We start from the raw sequence: 13,616 nt of genomic DNA on the forward strand, positions 1-13,616 counted from the left end.
TCTATCCTTTGCATGACCTGTCATTCCACAGTAAATAGATGAAACCCACTAGTATGAGTAGGAATTGTTTGAGCCCTGTTGTGCCTACTCATTCATGCTTGTTTGTCATGCCTGCTACTGCTTAGAGTTGAGTCAGGTCTGGTTCGTCGGGGATGAATCAGAGGCGTGTGAACATGTCCTACTGTGTGTGAGCTAAGTGTGTGAACACGATTTGGTAAAGGTAGCGGTGAGAGGCCATGTAGGAGTACATGGTGGGTTGTCTCATTGCAGCCGTCCTCAGGAACTGAGTTCTGTGTTTGTGATCCATGATTCAGCTACTACCATACATTGGGCCCTGAAATATGACCCCGCTCGACTTCTTATTCACCCTTGTCCTCTGTCCAGGAGTTGCAAGTAGTTTCTGGTGTTTGTAGTATGCTGGAGGCCGTGGACAGCGCTGACCGTAGGGGTGGGCTGTGATGCGGTAGGCACGTGTCCGGGTAAACCGGGCACCCGTTTGGTGTCACGGAACCCTGTTCACATCGTTTGGGGCTGTGAGCGAAACTCCGGCCGGATCTCCTCATGGATGGAACCCGAATAGGCGATAAACCTGGACTAGAGACTTGAGTGTTTAGGTAGGTCGTGGTCTACACCCACGTCGGCTTTCGCTTGAAGTCTGTCGAGCACATGTCGTGTGCAGACGCTAAGTGGTGGAAACATGTATGAAGAAGTACACCCCTGCAGGGTTAACATCATCTATTCGAATAGCCGTGTCCGCGGAAAAGGACTTCTGGGTTGCTTATATCAGTTCATAGACTAGTGAAAGTGGATACTTTAAAATGCGCAAGATAAGCGTGAGTGCTATGGATGGCGTTCCCGTAGGGAGACGGGAGCGGATCCATAGTGGTGTATTGATATGGTGAATATGTGGACTCGTGTGCGCCACCTCAAAAGAGTCGCTTGCAGTCGTAGTTTAGGATAGCCACCGAGTCAAAGCTGGCTTGCTGCAGTTAAACCCCACCATCCCTTTGTTGATAATGATGCATATGTAGTTAGTTCTGATGTAAGTCTTGCTGGGTACATTTGTACTCACGTTTGCCTATTTTATGTTTTTGCAGAGAGACTTCGGTCTCACTAGTAGTTCCACGTGGACTTCGACGTTTAGCTTGTTACCTCAGCTACGATCTTGAGCCCTCGGCAGGATCTGGTAGATAGTCAGGCTTCTCAGCCTTTTTCATTTATAGATGTCTGTACTCAGACATGATAGCTTCCGCTTGTGCTTGATTGGTATGCTCTGAATGTTGGGTCATGAGACCTATGTTTGTAATATCTCGCTCCTCGGAGCCTAATGAATAATTACTTGAGTCGTAGAGTCATGTTGTGATGCCATGTTGTATTTGCACATATCGAGCATATTGTGTGTATGTTATTGAAATGCTTGGTATGTGTGGGATCTGACCATCTAGTTGTTTATCTTTAGTAGCCTCTCTTACCGGGAAATGTCTCCTAGTGTTTCACTGAGCCATGGTAGCTTGCTACTGCTCCGGAACACTTAGGCTGGCCGGCATGTGTCCTTCTTCGTTCCTGTATCTGTCCCTTCGGGGAAATGTCACGCGATGAATACCGGAGTCCTGTTAGCCCGCTACAGCCCGGTTCACCGGAGTCCTGCTAGCCCAATGCTACAGCCTGGATTCACTCGCTGATGACCGACACGTTCGATGCTAGGTCATGGATGCCTGTCCCTGTAAGTCTGTGCCGCTTTGGGTTTACGACTAGCCATGTCAGCCCGGGCTCCTTACCATATGGATGCTAGCGACACTGTCATATACGTGTGCCAAAAGGCGCAAACGGTCCCGGGCAAAGGTAAGGCGACACCCGTGGGAATACCGTGCGTGAGGCCGCAAAGTGATATGAGGTGTTACATGCTAGATCGATGTGGCATTGAGTCGGGGTCCTGACATAGGGTTTGATCCCTAGTACCCATTATGTTCTGAGATTGATGTTGCTATGACTTTGCTATGCTTAATGCTTGTCACTAGGGCCCGAGTGCCATGATTTCAGATCTGAACCTATTATGTTTTCATGAGTATATGTGTGTTCTAGATCCTATCTTGCAAGTCTATAGTCACCTACTATGTGTTATGATTCGGCAACCCCTAAGTGATAATAATCGGGACCATTCCCGGTGATGACCATAGTTTGAGGAGTTCATGTATTCACTATGTGCTAATGCTTTGTTCCGGTTCTCTATTAAAAGGAGGCCTTAATATACCTTAGTTTCCAATAGGACCCCGCTGCCATGGGAGGGTAGGACAAAATATGTCATGCAAGTTCTTTTCCATAAGCACGTATGACTATATACGGAATACATGCCTACATTACATTGATGAACTGGAGCTAGTTCTTTGTCACCCTATGTTATGACTGCTACATGATGAACCACATCCGGCATAATTATCCATCGCTAATCCAGTGCCTACGAGTTTTCCATATACTGGTTTATGCTTATTTACTTTTTTGTTGCTACTGTTACAATCACTACAAAATACCAAAAACATTACTTTTACTGTCTTTACTTTTGTTACCGTTACCACCACTATCATATTACTTTGCTACTAAACACTTTGCTGCAGATACTAAGTTTCCAGGTGTGGTTGAATTGACAACTCAGCTGCTAATACTTGAGAATATTCTTTGGCTCCCCTTGTGTCAAATCAATAAATTTGGGTTGAATACTCTACCCTCGAAAACTGTTGCGATCCCCTATACTTGTGGGTTATCAAGACTAATTTCTGGCGCCATTGCCAGGGAGTATAGCTCTATTCTTTGAGTCACTTGGGATTTATATCTTCTGGACACTATGAAGAACTTGAAAGATGATCGAACTACTATTTTGCCCTCAACTACGAGGGGAGGTAAGGGATTGCCATCTAGCCTTGCACCAGATTCTCCTTCTGTTATGAGTAAGTTTGCGACACCTAAGCCTACTACTGCTATTGATTCTGATATCTCGCATGTTATTGATGATGCCACTTCTGCTATGCATGATACTTATGATGAAACTACTTCTATGCTTGATACTACTGTGCCACTTGGTGAATATCTTGATGAGCAAATTGCTAGGTCTAGAGAAAGAGAAATTATTGAACCTGAACACGATGATGTTAGTGATGATGAACCTATGCCTGCTATTCCTGAGGGTTATATTTTTGATGCTGAATCTTCTGCAGCTATTTTTGCTTGCCAGGATAGACATGAACTTAAGAGGTTTCTAATTAAATGGAGTAAAGAATCTTTTAGAGGTAGAATGAAACCCGACCCTGCTTTTGCTACTTCACCTATCTGTGTTCCTGATCAGGACTATTATGATTTTTCTGTTGATCCAGATATAATTACTTTGGTTGAATCCGATCCTTTTTATGGCTATGAATCTGAAACTGTTGTGGCACATCTTACTAAGTTAAATGATATAGCTGCCCTGTTTACTAATAATGAGAGATCGCGCTACCTTTATTTACTTAAGATATTTCCGTTCTCATTAAAGGGTGATGCTAAGATATGGTATAACTCTCTTGATCCTGGTTGTGTGCAAAGTCCCCAGGATATGATTTATTACTTCTCTGCTAAATATTTCCCCTCTCATAAGAAACAAGCTGCTTTGCGGGAAATGTACAATTTTGTGCAAATTGAAGAAGAGAGTCTCCCACAAGCTTGGGGGAGGCTTCTCAAGTTACTTAATGCTTTGCCTGATCATCCTCTTAAGAAACCTGAAATATTTGATATCTTTTATAATGGACTAACTGATGCTTCCAGAGATTACCTGGATAGTTGTGCTGGTTCTCTTTTCAGGGAAAGAACACCGGATGACGCTGAAATTCAGTTGAATAATATGTTGGCTAATGAAAATAATTGGGCACCTCCCGAGCTACCACCTGAGCCAGTTCCCGAACCAATTACTGAGCCTATTCCTAAACCAACTCCGAAGAAGAGAGGTGTTCTATTTCTCAGTCCCGAAGATATGCAAGAGGCAAAGAAATCTATGAAAGAAAAAGGTATTAAAGCTGAAGATGTTAAGAATCTACCTCCTATTGAAGAAATACATGGTCTTAATTTACCGCATGTTGAAGAAGTATATGATCTCAATTACTTATTTAATGAAGAACCTCCCGATATCCCGACACAGGTAGTAAAGGTAAATTCTCTCTATAGATATGATAAAGCTGAAGTCCCCCCTCCTAAAATTGCTAGTCAGTGCTTGGATGAGTTTGATGACTTTATGTTTAAGCAAGATGACTTTAATGCTTATTTTGGTAGACAACTAAAACAGAATGCCTTTATGATTAAACGCTTGGGTGATTATATGGCTGATATTAGAGGTGAACTTAAACTTGTTAGCAAGCATGCTTCTATGGTTACCACTCAAGTAGAACAAGTACTTAAATCTCAGAAAGAAGTGCTTGATGAAATGAATAGTAAGGAAAATGATTATGTTGTTAGAGTGGCAACTAGAACTGGTAGAATGACTTAGGAACCTTTGTATCCTGAAGGCCACCCTAATATAATCGAGCAAGATTCTCAGAGAAACAATATTGATATACCTAGTTCTTCTAAAAGGAAGAAAAAGAAAAATGATTGGACTTTGCAAACTTCTAGTGAACCTATCGCTGAGTCACCTGAGAATCCGAATGATATCTCTATTTCTGATGCTGAAACACAATCAGGTGATGAACATGAACCTAGTGATAATGTTAATGATAATGTTCATGTTGATGCTCAACCTAGTAATGATAATGATGTAGAAGTTGAACCTGCTGTTGATCTTGATAACCCACAATCAAAGAATCAACGTTATGATAAAAGAGATTTTGTTGCTAGGAAACATGGTAAAGAAAGGGAACCATGGGTTCAGAAACCCATGCCTTTTCCTCCGAAACCATCCAAGAAAAAGGATGATGAGGATTTTGAGCGCTTTGCTGAAATGATTAGACCCATCTTTTTGCGTATGCGATTAACTGATGTGCTCAAAACAAATCCTTATGCTAAGTATATGAAGGATATTATTACTAATAAAAGAAAGATACCCGAAGCTGAAATTTCCACCATGCTTGCTAATTATACTTTTAAGGGTGGAATACCAAAGAAACTTGGAGATCCCGGAGTGCCTACTATACCATGCTCCATTAAAAGAAGTTATGTTAAAACTGCTTTATATGATCTTGGAGCCGGTGTTAGTGTCATGCCTCTCTCTTTATATCGTAGACTTGACTTGAATAAGTTGACACCTACTGAAATATCTTTGCAAATGGCTGATAAATCAACTGCTATACCTGTCGGTATTTGTGAGGATGTGCCTGTTGTAGTTGCAAATGTTACTATTTTAAACGACTTTGTTATTCTTGATATTCCCGAGGATGATAGTATGTCTATTATTCTTGGAAGACCTTTCCTTAATACTGCAGGGGCCGTTATTGATTGCACCAAAGGCAATGCCACTTTTCATGTTAATGGCAATGAGCACACGGTGCATTTTCCGAGGAAACAACCTCAAGTTTATAGTATCAACTCTATTGGAAAAGTTCCATCGATTACATTTGGAGGTTTTGAATTTCGTCTCCCTACTGTCAAGAAAAAGTATGATATTCTTATTGTTGGGGATTTTCATATCCCCGTTGAGGTAACTTAGTGTCATTCGAAATTTCTCTGGTTCCGGGATTATTCGGAATGAGTTTGTTAACAAGACTTGATCAACCTTGTTAGTGGGTTCATTTTGATGATCACGAGATGGATGAAACTAGAAGCACAACCTTCTGTACCCTCTTTATATTTTCTGTTATTTAGTAGAAATAAAGTAAAATAATATTTTTCTATCTGTTTCCTGACTTATCCGTGCAACATAAAAATATCCTGAAAATAAAAGTCCTCAGAATGCCATGCCAATTTAATATGATTTTTTGGGAATATTTGAGAATTTACTGTGCAAAAATTACCACGGGGGGAGCTGCCACCTAGCCACGAGGGTGGAGGGCGCACCCCCCTGCCTCGTGGGCCCATGGTGGCCCTCCTCCACTTATTCATGCACCCATCTTCTTCCTGTGCCTCACACAAACACAAAAAACTAACTCAAGCACGAGTTCCAGCCCCCGTTGCTGTGATTTTCGATCTCCTTGCTCAAAGCATCTCTCACAAAACTGCTTGGGGAGATTGTTCCTTGGTATGTGACTCCTCCATTGGTCCAATTAGTTTTTGTTCTAGTGCTTTATTCTTTGCAAATTTGTGCTGCATAGGTGACCCTGTTCTTGAGCTTGTATGACAAATTTATATGGTTCCAAGTAGTTCCAATGCTTTATATAGGCCCTAGGCACTTGTGGGAGTTGTTGCTATCAATTTTATTAAAGTTGGTTCACTTTTATTTGAAGTTACTAAAAAATTCAGATTGTTTCAGAAATAATGAAGAGGCTTCTAAGGGGCTCGTCGAGCCGAAGCTCTAAGGAAAAACAAAAGGAAGAAGAGGAGAAGCCCAAATTTAATTTACCTCGCACCGCGGAGGTCCGACCTTGTGAATGGCCTTTCGATGACTTCTTGAGGAGAGCTGGGATTTATGAGGATTTCTATTTATTGATTGAGAATGCTGGCCTCACCAACTTCCTCCATGACCAACGTCATCAGTATCTATTACTCACAAATACTTTTGTGCAAAACTTCTACTTTTTCCCTAAGAAATCACCTCCAACAGTAGAGTTTCATTTATATGACGTTGTTCAAGAGATGACATTAGCAGAATTCTGCGAGGTTTGCAGAATACCCTTTGAGGGCACCTTAGATGAACCCCACCGTAACGAATTAGAAGCTTTTGTTAACACCATCACGGTGGGAGAAACCAGGAAGGTTTCTGATGCAAGGATCACTAGCATACATTATCCTGTTTTACGCTACTTTGCCTTATTTGCTAGTCGTTTCTTGATTGGACGCGGAAACTGTGGTGAAAGGATCGATATGGTTGACTAGAGGGGGGGGGTGAATAGGCAACTAACAATTTTTAGCTTTTCTTTAACAAATTAAACTTTGCATCAAAGTAGCTTGTCTAGATATGCAACTAGGTGAACAACCTATATGATGCGACAACAACAAGTACACGAGCAAGTAAGGGAAACAACACAAGTAAGCTTGCAAAAGTAAAGGCGCGAGATAACCAAGAGTGGAGCCGGTGGAGACGAGGATGTGTTACCGAAGTTCCTTCCTTTTGAGGGGAAGTACGTCTCCGTTGGAGCGGTGTGGAGGCACAATGCTCCCCAAGAAGCCACTAGGGCCACCGTATTCTCCTCACGCCCTCACACAATGCGAGATGCCGTGATTCCACTATTGGTGCCCTTGAAGGCAGCGACCGAACCTTTACAAACAAGGTTGGGGCAATCTCCACAACAATTGGAGGCTCCCAACAACACCACAAAGCTTCACCACAATGGACTATGGTTTTGAGGTGACCTCAACCGTCTAGGGTGCTCAAACACCCAAGAGTAACAAGATCCACTAGGGATAAGTGGGGGGAATCAAATCTCTCTTGGTGGAAGTGTAGATCGGGGCCTTGTCACCCATCCCGAGCAAATCAACAAGTTTGATTGGCTAGGGAGAGAGATCGGGCGAAAATGGAGCTTGGAGCAAAAATGGAGCTTAGAGGTGGAAGAGGTAGTCAACTAGAGGTAGGAGACGCCCCTTTTATAGTCATGGAAGAAATCCAACCGTTATCCACTTAGACCAGCCTGCGACATGCGGTACTAGCTCTCCAGGGGTGCAGTACTACGGCGAGGCCACGCGGTACTACCGTGGAAGACCACAGTACTACCGCGGCAGCTGCAGAGACTAAACCATAGGCGGAACTACCGCGAGCGCGGTACTACCGCACCCACCCGCGGTACTACCATGAGGCAGGTAAGACTAAGTCTGGAATCGACACGGATGAATAAAAATACATCCGTGCCTACTTCCGCTGTCAAAGAGACGATGCAAACATCCGTCACGGTACTACCGTCCACAGGGCGCGGTACTACCATGTGGGTGCGGATGTAAAAAAGTACATCCGCCCCTACTACCATGAAGCCACGGCACTAGGCCAGGGAACCACGGTAGAACAGCTCGGAGGGAGCGGTACTACTGTGGGCACCAGCGGTACTACCGCCCTAGACGTGCGGTACTACCGTGTGGGCGCGGATGTAAAAAATTACATCCGCGCCTACTACCGCGATGCAGCGGTACTTGGCCTAGCAGTCACGGTAGTACGACTCCGAGGGAGCGGTACTATCGTGGGCTCCCGCGGTACTACCGCGCGTGGGCACGGTACTACCGTGTGTGCCTGCGGTACTACCGCTCCAGGGAGCAGTACTATCGTAAGCTCAGCAATAGTAGTCCAGACATTCACATAGAGGATAGACGGGGAATGCTCCAAGGTGCAAGGGAAAGGAGGAGACAATGAAGAAAACGTGTACATGACGATTCCTCCCGAACCTTTCCGACGCGGACCCCCTCTTAATAGTACGGCTCTCCTACGACTCAAATCCACCAAAAAGAAACATAGAACAACGCCGTCTTCAATAGTCTCGAGGGGCACCAAATCGTCTCGTGCCTAGTGATGAAGCGTCTGAGAAACTCAAGGCACACGATTAGTCCGCAAATGCATTGTCATCAATCACCAAAACACTTAAGGGATAAATATGCCCTTACAATCTCCCCCTTTTTGGTGGATTGATGACAATACGGGATTTGCACATAGATGAGATAATATTGAGCAAAGGCAAACCCCTCCTCTTCTAAAATATAGACGGGCTCCCCCTAGATGTGTGCAATCTAGATGGATGCTTTGGACTGCATAGCACACAAACTAGGATCAACACTCCCCCTATATTTTAGAGACAAAGGCATGATAATTAACATCTGAGCAGAGCATAGCACAAAGGTAGCACAATATATCACAAGCTCGCTAAGATAGATAGAGTGCATATGTCTTACACCATATGAAGTAAAGCAACCCAAAGCAACTGAAACGAGGTTCAAACGAGGTTCAAAACGAGAAAGCAGCAAACACACCGAACACGAACGACGACGCAAAAGGAACTCCTCACTAGGGAACATCTTCTCCCAAGTCTTCGAGATCAGCAGAAACAGATATGGCCCATAGATAGGCACCTTGCGGTTGAACACCGCAAATCGAAGCTCACACCACATGATGTGTGAGACATCAAGTGGCTGAGTTTGAGACAAACGAGCCTCCTCGCAAATGAGCATCATATCCACCATATAGGCATGAACCTTGTCCTTGTCACCAATGCGAGGGAACAAGGAGTTGCGGAAGATGCGATACATGATATCCATAAAAGATTTGAGCACCAACCCAATCTTGCCATTGGCGAGCGCCTTCTCAACATAGTATGGCGCAAGCTTGTCCTTGTTGGCAGACTCAGAATTTGCATGGGGGCGAACAGCCACGGGAGTGTTGAGCCCGTCATCAGGAACCTGGAGCAAATCCTCGAACTCCTTCCAGGTAGCAGTCAGCTGACGGCCATTGGTCATCCAGGTCATCCTCCGCTCCTCATCAGAGTGAAAGTATACTGAGGCAAAGAACTGACAGATAAGCTCAGGGTCATAGTCAAGGTGAAAGGATATCACATGCTCAATGCCAAACTGCTCCACCAAGTCCAGAGCCTCTCCAAAGTACTCACGGAACTTGTCCTTCCTCATGTGATGCATTTCAATCCATTTCACATCCATGTAGGTATTCTGCTTGTTTTTGATGACATCTAGATAGATGAGAGTCTGTTGCTTGTTCCAAAACAGCTCACAACCTTTGACAGAAGAACGAGGGTTTACATACGGGTGGAGTTGCCTGAGACGGACGTACTCAGATTGGGATATCTCGTCCATGCCCTTAGCGGGTTCCTTGTGCTTGCTAGCTGAGGTCTTGACATGGCGCTTGGGGGCAGTGGAGCCCTCAGGTGCTTCAGCTGGATTGCGCAGACGCTTGGAGCCCGTGTCACGACTGGGATTGGAGCAGTGAGAGCCACCACCTGAGACACAAACGCAAAACACCAACGAAACGCAGAGAGGATCAATGCAAAGACCACGACAAAGCACAAGAAACACATAGAAAGTATACGTGAAAGTTGCCATGAGATAGATGTGAGCCACGGTAGTACTGCCAGAGCCCGCGGGACTAAAATATTAGTACTGCTCCAGGTCGCGGTAGTACCGTGCGAGGTCACGGTAGTACCGTGGTTGGAGCGGTAGTAAAGTTTTAGTGCCGCAGTGAGTGTGGTAGTACCGCGCCAGACGGGCGGTAGTACCGCGTCGTGTCAGATCCAAACGTCAGTTCGAATCTGAAAAGAACTGCGAAACCATGGCAGCGCTACAGTGATCAAATCTAGCACAGGACAAAAATACAAGTATAATTCCTACGCAAAGCTACTCTCCTTCATCCTACTCTTGCATATAAATAGCCTAAGAATCTCTAGAACACACAAGTCTCCCCCAAAAACCTAGAGGCAAAGAACTCAACCAAAATGAGAATAGGTTGGGGAAAAACCTTGGTCCATAGCAAGAGAACATGGTGGGAATGATCCCACCAGACGGAATCACGGGAGGGCAGCCGTAGGAGGAGATCCAGCGAAGAACGCCGACTCTGTTCTTGAGCGTGGGAGAGAGAGAGAGACAACATGGGGGGAACTGTGAATGGGTATGGGGGAGTTAGAACTCCCCCTGCCCGTCCTTATCCCCACGCGCCCATGCCGGCGCGGTAGTACCGCATATCATCGCGGTAGTACCGCTCGGGCGGAAGTACCGCACCATAGTGGTAGTACCGCTCACCCAGGCGGCAGTAAAAAATTACTGCCGCGTGGGGGCGGTAGTACCATGCTCCCCACACGCGGTAGTACCGTGGCTGGCCGCGGTAGTACCGTAGCTGGCCGCGGTAGTACCGTGAGCTCAAGACACAGCAGGTTTCAACATGAGAAGAAGGTCTTTGCAAGGAAACTTTTCACACAAAGGATGCCACAAGAACACGCACAAACCAAAGGCAGAAAGACAACAAGAAACCACCATGCGACACAACCTCTCAAATGGAGAGGGCGGTGGCCGGAGCCACCTATGTTTGAGTTAGATGGTATGGCACCGCGAAGAATTATCCTTGGGCCCATGACCAAAACTCATCTTTGAAGCACAAGTACCATAAAAAATGGCTAATGTGAAAGAGTTGATCTATTTATGCATAATAGGGGGAGGGAAAGTTCATTGAGAGAACAACACTCCCCCTATGTCTATGCCTACACCTAAACTAGACAACAAGTTGAGTGTGGTGGGGGGTGCAAGGGTTCAAGTCACATTGCTCGAATCAATGATATTTAGCTCATGCCTTAACTTACGAAATCTTGCTTCATCCAAGGGCTTCGTGAAGATATCTGCAAGGTTATCATGAGTGTTGACATACTTGAGCTCGATCTCCCCTCGCCTAATGTGATCCCGGATGAAGTGATACCGAATCTCAATATGCTTTGTCTTGAAGTGTTGCACCGGGTTGAGAGAAATCTTGATGGCACTTTTATTATCACACCAAAGAGGCACTTTGTCACAAATGACACCGTATTCCTTTAAAGTTTGCCTCATCCATAAGAGTTGTGCGCAACTACTACCAGCCGCCACATATTCCGCTTCGGTGGACGAGAGAGACACACAACTTTGCTTCTTGGAAGACCAACTCACCAAAGAGCAACCAAGAAATTGGCACCCTCCGGAGGTGGACTTCCTATCCACTTTGTCTCCCGCCCAATCGGAATCCGTAAATCCTTCAAGCTTGAAGTTTGCCCCTCTTGGGTACCATAAGCCAAAGTTTGGGGTATGAGCCAAATATTGAAAGATTCGCTTGACCGCCACATAGTGACTTTCCTTCGGTGCGGCTTTAAACCATGCACACATTCCCACACTCAACATGATATCCGGTCTAGATGCACAAAGGTAAAGCAAGGAGCCAATCATGGAGTGATATACCTTTTGATCCACCGCTTTACCATTGGGATCAATGTCAAGTTGGCACTTGGTAGGCATTGGAGTAGAAGCCGGCTTGACATCACTTAGCTTGAATCTTTTCAGCATGTCTTGAGTATATTTGGCTTGGTTGATGAAGGTTCCTTCTCTTCTTTGTTTGATATCAAAACCAAGGAAGAACTTCAACTCTCCCATCGAAGACATCTTGAACTTGGAGGTCATGAGAGCGGCAAATTCCTCATTGAAAGCTTTGTTAGGGGAACCAAAGATAATATCATCAACATATAGTTGGCATACAAACAACTCCCCTTTGACCTTCTTAGTAAAAAGAGTGGGATCGATTTGCCCCACTTCAAATCCACGATCTTGTAACAACTCGGTAAGGTGGTCATACCATGCACGTGGGGCTTGTTTAAGGCCATAGAGTGCCTTATCAAGTTGATACACATGATCTAGGAAGTAGGGGTCCTCGAACCCGGGGGGTTGCTTGACATAGACCAACTCATTAATAGGACCATTAAGAAAAGCACTTTTCACATCCATTTATTGCAACTTAAAGTTGTGATGGGAAGCATAAGCAATCAACAAACAAATGGATTCAAGACAAGCAACGGGAGCAAAGGTTTCACCATAGTCGATACCCTCGACTTGGGAGTAGCCTTGTGCTACCAATCTTGCCTTGTTGCGAATGATGTTCCCATGAGCATCTTGCTTGTTCTTGAAAATCCACTTGGTTCCAATGACGTTGTGGTTCCCCGATGGCCTTGGCACCAATCTCCCATCTTGTTGTACTCGAAGTTGTTGAGTTCTTCATGCATGGCATTGAGCCAATCCGAGTCTTCGAGCGCCTCATAGACCTTTTGGGGTTCAACACAAGATACAAATGCATGATGCTCACAATAGTTTGCTAATTGTCTACGAGTGCTTACCCCCTTTCTTAGGCTTCCAACCACATTCTACATGAGATGGCCTTTGGTGGTGAGTTTGGAAGCAATCTTCGCGGCACGGCGCTCTAATTCCTCCTCGGATGTGGAAGGAGGAGGGTTAACTTGATAATCTTGAGTGCCATCTTGAGCTTGTTCTTGATCTTGAGCTTCTTCATGATCTTGAACTTGCTCGAGGGGAAGAACTTAACCTTGGGCATCATTTGGAGGTTCACCACCTTCTTGAGATTGATCTTTCCCTTGGTCTTGTTCACGAGGTTGAGAGCCTTCACTTTGTTCTTCGGAAGCGTGTGGGTCTTGAGTAGGTGATGGCTCCACTTGAGTGGAGCATTGTCCTTCTCCTTTGGCCACAAGGGGTTCCTCAATGGGTAGAATATGACCAATACCCATTCTTCTTATGGCTTGGGGAGGAATTTCATCACCTACATCACAAGTACCACTTTGCTCCACTTGGGAGCCGTTATTTTCGTCAAACTCCACGTTACACGTCTCCTCAATGAGTCCAGTGGACTTGTTGAGAACACGGTAAGCATGAGAGTTTGTAGCATAACCAACAAATATGCCCTCATATTCTCTAGCCTCAAATTTAGACAAACGAACACCTTTCTTGAGAATGAAACACTTACACCCGAACACCCGGAAGTACTTGAGATTGGGCTTGTTGCCGGT

Source organism: Triticum dicoccoides, chromosome 5B, assembly GCF_002162155.2.
Source record: "Triticum dicoccoides isolate Atlit2015 ecotype Zavitan chromosome 5B, WEW_v2.0, whole genome shotgun sequence".
NCBI classification, from domain to species: Eukaryota; Viridiplantae; Streptophyta; class Magnoliopsida; order Poales; family Poaceae; genus Triticum; species Triticum dicoccoides.